The sequence below is a fragment of the Zalophus californianus genome, chromosome 8 (genome assembly GCF_009762305.2).
Source record: "Zalophus californianus isolate mZalCal1 chromosome 8, mZalCal1.pri.v2, whole genome shotgun sequence".
NCBI classification, from domain to species: Eukaryota; Metazoa; Chordata; class Mammalia; order Carnivora; family Otariidae; genus Zalophus; species Zalophus californianus.
In genome coordinates, this window is record NC_045602.1 from 125,246,032 (window position 1) to 125,256,570 (window position 10,539).

Genomic DNA, 10,539 nt, shown 5'->3' on the forward strand with positions numbered 1-10,539 from the left:
GTTGAGCATCTAACTCTTGGTTCTGGCTCAGGTCATGACCTCAACCTGGCTCTGTGCTGCGTGCGGAGTCTGCTGAAGACTCCCTCTTCCCTCTGCCCCTCCCCTCTGCAAGCTCTGTCTCTCTCTCAAATAAATAAATAAATAAACTTTAGAAAAAAAACAAAGGAAAATCACTTGACCTGTTTGTTTTCTTATGGAATGAGAACAACGATGTCCTCTGTGCATGAGTGCGTAAGTGGAAATACGTATGTGCATGTGTGTGTGTTGCTGAATGCTTTACAAAAATCTATTTTTTCACTTCCTCACCCCCAACTAATAGTTTCCTTTGGTCTCTATTTATCTTGTTTTCTAGTCTACTCTTTATTGCTTTTGTTTATTTTTTTGTGTGAGGTTTACTCTGTTGTTCTTTTCTAACATCTTGAGTTCTGTACATGGTTAATTGACTTACAACTTTATCCTTTTCAAATATAAACCCTTACATGACAACTTTCCCTCTAAGAACCACTTGAGCTGCATTCCACAAGTTTTTTATATGGCATCTTCATAAATGATTAGTTCTAAGACAAGAATCTATTAAGAGCTAAATTATACTGAAAGCTTTGCATACATCAGACAAGTTGATCAATAAAATGGGTTAAATCATTTGCTTTATTTTACAGAAGAAGACACTGAAGCTCAGAGAGGCTAAATAATGTTCCCAAAACATGGAGTTGGTAAGTAGTAGAGCCACGACCTAAACCCAGGTGTCTAACAGTAGGTATGCCCATCTAGTGGACTAGTACATTCTTCTTAGCAGAGGTTCTTTTCTTTTTTGAGAGAGAGAGAGAGAGTGCAAAGGGAGGGGCAGAGGGTGAGGGAGAGAAAGAATCTTAAGGAGGCTCCATGCTCAGTGCAGAGCTCAATCTCATGACGGTGAGGTCATGACCCCAGCCGAAATCAAGAGTCAGATACTTAACCAACTGAGCCACCCAGGCACCCCTAGCAGAGGTTCTTCAACTGGAATGTGCGTCAGAATCACCTGGAATGCTTGTTAAAACACAAATTGTGAGAAAAAACGAACAAACAAGCAAAACAAACCCCTCCACACACACATTGTGAGAAACACTCCCAGAGTTTCTGATCCAGTAAGACTAATTAGGAAATTCTCAGGTGATGCTACTGCTTCTGGAAAAGGAGACAAACTTTGAAAACCACTGGTCTGTCAGGTTATTGAGAGGTTTAATATCCCAGTTATATATAAGAATCTGTGGTCTGTAGCTTCATGCGTGTGCATACACGCAGAAAGCTGCATGTGCACGTGACAGTCTCTGGAACGTAAGATTTTGACAATTTTTAACTAGATTCCTTACACTTTTGTACGTTTGAATTTTCTATGAAAGGTAGGTATTAGTTTTATAATTACGTATAATATGATTTTTTTATTATATTTAGTTAGCCAGCATATAGTAGATCATTAGTTTTTGATGTAGTGTCCAACGATTCATTAGTTGCATATAACACCTCATACTCATCACAACACATGCATAATATGATTTTTTAAGGGAAATTTTACTGGTTGCCGAAAAATCTTGGACACTACTGCTAACTCTCCTCATTTTCAGTAATCTTGGATATACTGCATTTCATCTCCCCACATCCATTTGCAGATTTTAAGCTTTAGCAAAGTCCAGAATGGAGCCTTTTCCTACAAGTAGGTCTGACTTGGCTAAATCCCTCATCTTCAAATTTTGACTCCTATCACACCTTTCCATCTCACCTTACTTGCCACCAGCCCCATTCCAGACTTGAATCTGCCTTACCCTGTTCTACTTTTTCTTTTCTCTATAGCTCTTTTACCATGTATTATGTGTATTATGTATTGTCTGTCTCTCTCCCATTGGAAATGAATTCCACAAAGGCAGGGTCTTTGTTTTGCTCATTCCTTTAGCTTCAGCACCTAAGACAGTGTCTGGCATGTTGTACGCATATATTTGATGAACATATGTTTGATGAGGTGAATTGAATTGACTCCCTATCCTATAAGTCACTCTCTCTGCGCTGCTGGACACCCTATTTTATTCCCAGGCTATTCTTGGAACTCCAGCGTTCCCATACCAACTTTGTCCTAATTCTGATTGAGGCTCTTGGAATGGGAGAGAGACCTGGAGCTGCATGTTGCCACCCAGCCTGTGGCCCAGCCTGGGACTGGCATTTTAGGGAGAAAGGGGACCAAAGGGGAGGAGCCTAGGCCCACATTCAACTAATTTACCCCCAACCTCTGCTGTTTACAAGGCTGGGCTACCCCTAGAACAGAGTGTCCAACCAAAGCACAGCTCTGCCTTTCTCCTTTGGCCTTATCTGATCTGATTTTATCCAAGGTCATTTTACTACACTTCAAGATGGAATAATTTAACAATAATAAAACAACAGCTACCAATTTGTTGAGTGCCTTACCTTTCCAGGCACCATATAAAATACTTTTCACACATTACCTTCCTTGAATCCACACAGGATTTCCACAAGGCTTAGAACACATCTTACAGACAAGGAGAGGTTAAACTACCTTTGTCACATGGATAACAAGTTTCGTAGTCAGGACTGGGACCCTGGTCTGTCCAGCTCCAAAGCCCTTGTATCACTCATTCATTCAACAAACACTTACTGAGTTCCCCTAATATGCCAAGCATAGACTTAGGTGCTGTCTCCTACCCCTCTGGGGATTTCAGGGAATTTTGGAACAATACACACATTGTCCAGAGGTCAGAAACAGTCACCTACTTGGAGAAGATGCAGATTCAGTATATTTGAATGGAAATGTCAAAAGCACAGTGTAGAAGGAGGGCCCACCTTTGTTTGGTTTAGAGAATCATCTGTCTAAACACATGCCCCAATCACCAGGTTGCAGCACATTCCCCACCGAACTCCTTTCCTGGATCTTCCAGAGATTTGACTTTTTCAGAAGACAAAGCGGGCATGCTTTATTTGGATTTAATGAACCTTGAATTTGAAGTCTGGGGCTGTACTTTTGAGTCCAGGGGCTCTTGACCTTGGGTGAATTATTTAACCTCTCCAAGCCTCAGTTTTCTTACATATAAATTGAGATGAATTGGAGCTCCTGGGTGGCGCAGTCCGTTAAGTGTCCAAATTTTGGTTTTGACTCAGGTCACAATCTCAGGGTTGTGAGATTGAGCCCCATGTGGGGCCCCACGCTTGGCATGGAGTCTGCTTGGGATTATCTCTCCCTCTCCCTCTGCCCCTCCCACTCATGCTCTCTCTCTCTCTACCTCTCAAATAAATAAATAAATCTTTTTAAAAAATTGAGATGAATTATGCGGATTTGGCTTACCTCCCAGAATCTGGCACAAGTGTTCAATGAATACGCAAATGTTTCCTTCATTGTAAATGCACACACAGGCACATGCCATTTGCAGGTGTGTGTGTGGGGGGAGCATCATGATGCCTTTTTGGAAATGGAGTGCTGACTGGATCAGCACCATGCTTGGTCCTTACAGACATGTGTTACCCATTTTTCTCACTACCCATATAGCTCTTCCTTCTCTTTAAATCCCCCGAAGCTATGAGACTCATTTTTTGGCCATTGTTTCTCCCAACTGTAGTTTACACAATAGCTGGTCAACTCTCTCGTCACCTGTTGATCTTCACTGCTTCCTCTACATTTATTTCCTATTTATCTCCTCTGAAGAGGAGATGCGTATCTACACATCAACATCTCTGATTCATCTTCTTTTGTACTTTGGTGGTCCGCCAACATTATTCTTAAGATGTCTTTCCTTAGCCCTCTTAGGTAGTCAAACCAGTTCATCAGAAGCCAAAATAATTGCAGAAGGAGACCCCCAGGGAGTGCACAGACCAGCATTTGCCATTCAGGCAGAGGAAAGGCAGGATTGCCTGTGAGTGCTCTTTGGTGAGAGCTTGCCAGGGTGCTCCCTCTTCTAGAACAGCTGGCCTGGAAGTGAGAATTGGCTTTTTAACACACTATACAGAAGAGCAGTTTTCATTCTACACGCCCCCCAGGACACTTGGCAATGTCTAGAGACACTTTCAATTATCACAACTCAGGGGTGGGAAGGGACCTACTGGTAAAGGCCAGGGATGCTACTAAACATCCTACAAGGTACAACAGCGCTACCACACAGAATTATCTGTCTCCCAATGTTAATAGTGCCAAGCTTAGGAAACCCTGCAGAAGGGTTATGGACATAAATTATTTTTTAATTAAAAAATTTCTAACATTAACAGCATGATAAAAACTCCATGCCCTGGAGATAGTGCTTGATGAGGTGTGCCTGTACTTTTTTGGCTGAACAGGCTTTGTAGGTCGGTGTGGGAGGCACTGGACTTTGAAAAACAGGCACTCTGTACCCGGGTTGTCCTGGGGCTCTCTGGCCATGACTCAGTGACTTGGCCCTTTCTCAGGTGACTTGGGTGCAAGGTTACTGTAATTCCAGAAGATGGAGGACAAGTGTAAGATTTTTTAAATGCACATTAGAGAAGCTAGCAGGAAATTTTTTGGTTATACAGCTCTTACACTTATCAAAGGAGTCTTACCAACCTCACATCAACTATATGTGCATGCATGTGCGTGTATGTGTAAATAATTAATTAAGTTACTTTTCATTGAGACCCATTTATTTGAGCAGTATGGGGCTGGGGGAAGTACATTGGGTGGAATTTAAAAGAATGAAGTTTCTCCATTTAGATTCTAACTTCCATGTAACCTTTCTCTTATCTAGAAAGGGAAGGAGACTAACATCACTTGAGCACTAACTATATGTCAGGGAGTTTTCTGCCTTGTCTCACTACATTCTCATAAAAGGTCCTTGGAATAGATATTATTGCCATCCTCATTTTACAGAATAGGGGAACCGGGGCTTAGAGAGAAGATGTGTTTGTACATATAACAAATACATTTATCATAAACACATACCAAAGGAGTTGATTTCCATTTTTACCTTATTTATGTTCCAAATAAATGTCCAGAGGGCAAAAATAAGGTTGATGTCTTCAAGAATAGAGAAAATTCATGTTTTAGGAAATCCAAGTGGTAATTTTAGAAAACTATGACAGTTACACGGGCTCAGTTCTTCCTTCCCAATATGTTATTGCCATGGAGTGCAGCTCACTTGAGAGGAAGATGTAGAACAAGGGCCTGGAGCCTCAGGTCTTCCTGGGAGGTGGGTGGTCTACAGTATGTTCTACTGGATCTTCTGTGCCTCTGCACAGATCTACCCTTCTCCCATCACTACAATCACTAATATCTTTTTGGACGTCACTGGAGTTGGGAAGGATGAGATCTTCAGGTGAGTCTGTGGGGGAAGATTCTTTCTTTTTCTTACCCAAGGGTGCAAGTGTGGTAACTGGGGCCCAGAGAAGAGACCGAGTGACTCATTGTTGCACAGAATCCAAGGGCTGGGGCCAGCTTTATTGAACAGTTCCTCAAGCCCAAAGCTTTTCTACTATTCATGGAACTTGTCTAGCTTTACCCTGTTATTTTGAAGAGTATGTCCTCTCTGATTCTCCCTCAAGTTCCAATTCTTCCTAATGACTAGATCCTCCCAATGAGAAAGTCAAATATTAAATTACTTCAGTGTTACATGCTTCTGGACATCCATGTTCTACAGGGCACCCTTTCCAAGGTAAAACTTAACTCAGAGGAATATGGGACCCATAACATGATGACAGGCTTCAGGAATCGATCATGGGGAAAAACTCCATTGGACCACATCACAGAAGGGTGACAACCTCTCTGGCAAGAAAAAAAGTTCTCTTTTCTTTTTTTGAGAGAGAGAAAAAGAGAGAGAGAGTGCACAAGCAGGGGGGAGAGACAGAGGGAGAGGAATAGACAGAATCTTAAGCAGGCTCCACGCTCAGTGCAGAGCCCAAGGCAGGGCTCAATCTCACCACCCTGAGATCATGACCTGAGCTGAAACCAAGAGTCAGACACTCAACTGACTGAGCCACCTAGGCACCCCAATAAAAAAGTTCTCTTGTGCTCATTCAGACTTCTAGGCTCAAAGTCCCCTCCAGGTGCCATCCTCGCTATATCCATCAGGGTTTCTAGACACAAATGCAATTCTGGTTATTTTGAGCAGAAAGGAAATTTATTTTTTAAGAATTTGGGTAGTTCACAGGATCACCAGAAGGACTAGAAAATAAGACTAGGAGAATGGCTGGGAACAAGAAGGCAGCAAAGTAGGGGCCACAGTTAATAGAACACTGAACACTTGTTATCATCTTGCCCCATCAATGCCATCACCATCATCCCTGCCACTACTGCTCCCAGAAACAGGATGAGGTTGTCTGTTGCCACTGTTGCCATCAGAATAAATTCCCCATTGGCCTTGCTTCTTTTCTTACTAGCTCCCAGTTCAATGTCTGTTCAATGTGGGAGTGTCTGATTGAGCCCAAGACAAGTGCCTACTTCCTAGCTGCAAGAGAGGCTGGGAGAGTGCTTATGCTACTAATTACCAACTGTGTCTCAGCTGCAAGTCCATCCTTTCATACTCTTCTCTGTGATGCTTCCAGTGGGACGCTGCAAACTAAATTTTCCCTCGTTCTTTTGTCAGTTGCTTCCAGCAGTTCCAGTTAGACTCTGCACGGGAGACACTGAGAAGAAATTGACAGGTGAAATGAGGGGAGAAGGGGTTTCCTTCCTGTGTCTGGCTCTGGTCAGCATGTCTCCAGTGGTAAAACACAGTTATACTTCTATCCTCTGGATCCTTTTGGCACTTTTCAAGCCACATGCATTACACTTCCTCAGATACTAGCACCAGATGGCTGCATCTCCCAACTCAGTGGACCTAGCACCATTTGAGCCAGGTTCCCCTCAGAGGTCAGAACACCAGTCACTGCATTTTAGAAGACTGAGTGCCAACCAGATGGCCCCCACCTCTCTGTCCTGCCAGAGGTATGAGCACCAGCTGTGCCTGGGCCCCCTCTATGAACTCCTAGGTCTGCAAACCCCAAAGATTTTATTCTCTCAAATCTAGGAGTGTTGGATATATCCCCCACCCCCACCAATACTCATATAACTGATTTTCAGTATTAAATCCTCTCTGTTTGAAATACTGATTGTAGTTTCTGTGTCCTTTACTGAATCTTGACTGATAGAGTTTGGCTTTTTTAGCTTTTACAGTGGAAAGCTGGTTTTACCTTATATCAAGACTCCTGGGGCACCTGGGTGGCTCAGTTGGTTAAGCATCTGCCTTCGTCTCAGGTCATGATCCCAGGGTCCTGGGATTGAGCTCCATGTCAGGCTCCCTGCTCAGCAAGGAGTCTGCTTCTCCCTCTCCCTCTACCCCTCCCCCTGCTTGTGCTCTCTCTGTCCCTCTCTGTCTCTCTCTCAAATAAATAAATAAATAAATAAAATCTTAAAAAAAAAAGACTCCTGGTAGAGACTTCTTCAACTGTTAGAATGGAATTAAGATGCTGAATATTGTCAAACCAACTGACAAATAGCCATTATATCCATCTTGATTTCCAACTAGGCTGTATATCTGACAACACCTTGCTACCCTTCAAACCTGGATTTTAGCTCCAATTTTGCTGTTGATTTGCTATGTGATCTTGGAGGAGTCTATTTCCTACTAGAAGCTTCCATTTGTACATGGGTTAAAAAAAAAAAAGGAGGGAGACTGGGTCTGTGGAAGTCAACATTCCCCTAGTTTCAAAACCATCTCCAGCATCCTCTAGGCATTTCTGGATCTGGAGAGAGCTTCAAGAGGAGAATAAGGAGAGGGAAGATGAGGAGTCCTGGACCTGCGTGAGTAACCATGAGTAACATTTGAAGATTCCACTTGAGGTGTCCTCTGGGTTCTAATGGGCAGAGTAATGAGCAAACAGTTAACAAAGAAGCACAGATCTTCCACTGAGGTCCTCGTAAGGCAGAGGGTTCCCTGTGCCCAGCCCCTAGGGCTGAGTTCACTCCTGAGGACAGCAGGTAAGCAGACTTTATAAACCGCAAGGCACATTCTGGCCATTTCCAAAGACCACTCTGATCCATGGGCCTTCTAGTGCAGAATGATTTTGTTCCAGTCATTCATGTATGTCAACATTAATCAAGGACTGAGAGGCACTAATGGGACAGACAAACATCAGGTGCTTATTAGATTTGGCTGGGTTCCTGAGCTGCCATTGTTCTTCAAATTGAGAAGTGCTCTTTGACATTATTAATCCATCACCTTCATCTTATGGATAGGAGACTGAGGTCCTGAGAGAAGCATCCCTCCACCCTACCCTGTGCCAATTAGCTCATACTTCAACTAGGGGCAAAGTTGGGATTTGTATTTGGATATTTTTATTCCCAGATAAGTGCTCCTTCCATTTCCTTCTTCACACAGGATGCAGACCAGTGATGACTTGTTGCAAATTTGGTCTGGATCATAAAGATGCACAAAGACAGTCTTCCTGGGAGAAGAGACTAACTCTCACAGATGTGTGGAGGCAGGAGCCATGTAAATGAAGGAGATGCAAACGTGGGGGCCACTTGGCTAGATGGTCACTCTGCAAAACTGCCAGACTAGCAGGACTTTGGGGTCTTCTGCACAACCTTTCCCTGATCATCCCCACATTTAATGATTCTAACATTTTCTCCTGATCTCCTTCTATACAAGGAGAAGACACGAATAGACTCCTTAAGCCTTTATTATTTTTTTCCCCACTGATGGCTTGGCCCTTAAATATCATCCAATCCACAGGTTCTGAAACTTTAAAATCACTTGGCTGTACTTGCTAAAAAATGCATATTTATGGGATCTGGAGGACCCATCTTTTATTTTTATTTTGTTGTTGTTTAGTTTTTATTTCATAATCATATTAATTATGCTATCCAACTAGACTTGGAGGGGAGTAAGGAAAACATGGAAACCATAGAACTGCAGTGAGAGCACAAAGCTTATGGGATATTTCAAGCAGGTGGGGGTGAGGGGGTGCTCTCCTGAGCTACAGAAGGAATGGTCTGGTAGTTAAGATAAAATACAAGTCAAATTTATTAGATTTGTCCACAGTCAGCAATGGTGACCTTCTTGCTGGTCTTCCCATTCCTGGACCCAAAGTGCTCCATGGCTTCCACAATATACATGCCTTCTTTGACCTTGCTAAAGACCACACGCTTGCCATCCAACCACTCAGTCTTGGCAAGTACAGATGAAAAACTGGGAACTGTTTGTGTTGGGTCCACCATTTGCCATGGACAAGATGCCAGGACCCATGTGCTTCAGGATGAAATTTTCATCATCAAATTTCTCCCCATAGATGGACTGGCCACCAGTGCCATTATGGCAACCGACGTCACCACCTTAGCACATAAATCCTGGAATAATTCTATGAGAGCAGGAACCTTTATAACCAAATCCTTTCTCCTCAGTGCTCAGAGCACTAAAGTTCTCTGTTGTCTTTGGAACTTTGCCTGCAAACAGCTGGAAGGAGACCCAAACCAAGGGCTCGCCATCCATAGTCATGTTGAAAAACATGGTGGGGTCGACTGTAGCTGGGTGGGGCAGGCCGCTCTGGGGCAGCAGCATCTGCAGTTCCTTGAGGACCTGTATTTTAGATAGCCCCTCCCCACCCCAACTAATTATAATGGAGGTGTTTGCTAACAGCATTTTCAGAAATACTCATCAGTTTAACCTACCCTTTTTAAAGAGAGAGACATGGAGAGGAAAGGACTTATTCAACAGTAAGTGGATCCCAACCCTTGTAAGAGCCTCTTGATTCAAGTTATACCAGACAATGAACTCATTTAAAAAATACATCCAGGTTTTGGTGTGCTGTGGTGGCCAAGCCTCCTGCTGTGGGGCCCCCTCTTTAAGCCTGGCACCTTCTGATCCTGCCCATTCCTTTGGGGGACCGTCCCCAAAAGTCTTCCTTCCCCTTGACTTCTCTGTGCCTTTCCTCTCCTCTATCCCTCCCCTCCTTGCCTCTCCTCTTCCTTTCACTTCCTTCCCATCTGTTCCAATTTCCTACCTATTGCTGTGAATAAAATTTCCCAGAATATTTTCTATTTCTCACCATTTTGTGGCTGAGCAATTTGGGAGGGAATGAACTCGGTGGTTCTCTCCTAGAGTCTTCACTCGGTTGTAGTCAGATGTCTGCTGGGGCCACAGTCATCTGAAGCTCTGCTGGGTTAGAAGCTCATTCTCATGGCTGGGAACTGACACTGGCTCTCAGGTAGATCGTGTCTGGGGCTGTCAACCAAAGCACATGCTTGGGACTCCCCAGCATGGTTGTCTCAGTGTAACTGGACCTCTTCCATGGCAGCTGCCTCACACCCCCGCCACCCACCCCCCCAAACAAGCATCCTAAGAGGATGGAGTACAGTTTTTTTGGCCTAACCTTGGAGGTCACACAGCATCATCTGGCTTTACTCTACTAGTCAAAGTTTGCCGAGATTCAAAGGGAGGGGCCATGGACTCCATGGACTCTACCTCTAGACTGAAGTGAGTGAAAGAATTGTAGGTCCCTGCTTTAAAACTGTGCCGTCATTTAGTATCTTTTCCTCCTCCATCCTTCCCTCTTCTCCCTTCCTCTACATCTCTTCTT

General features: G+C 43.6%; 1 pseudogene; it reads right to left on the reverse strand.

Annotated features, from left to right (window-relative positions):
• Nucleotides 1-8,989: 8,989 nt before the first annotated feature.
• LOC113938504 lies at nucleotides 8,990-9,521 on the reverse strand (annotated as a pseudogene).
• Nucleotides 9,522-10,539: the final 1,018 nt, after the last annotated feature.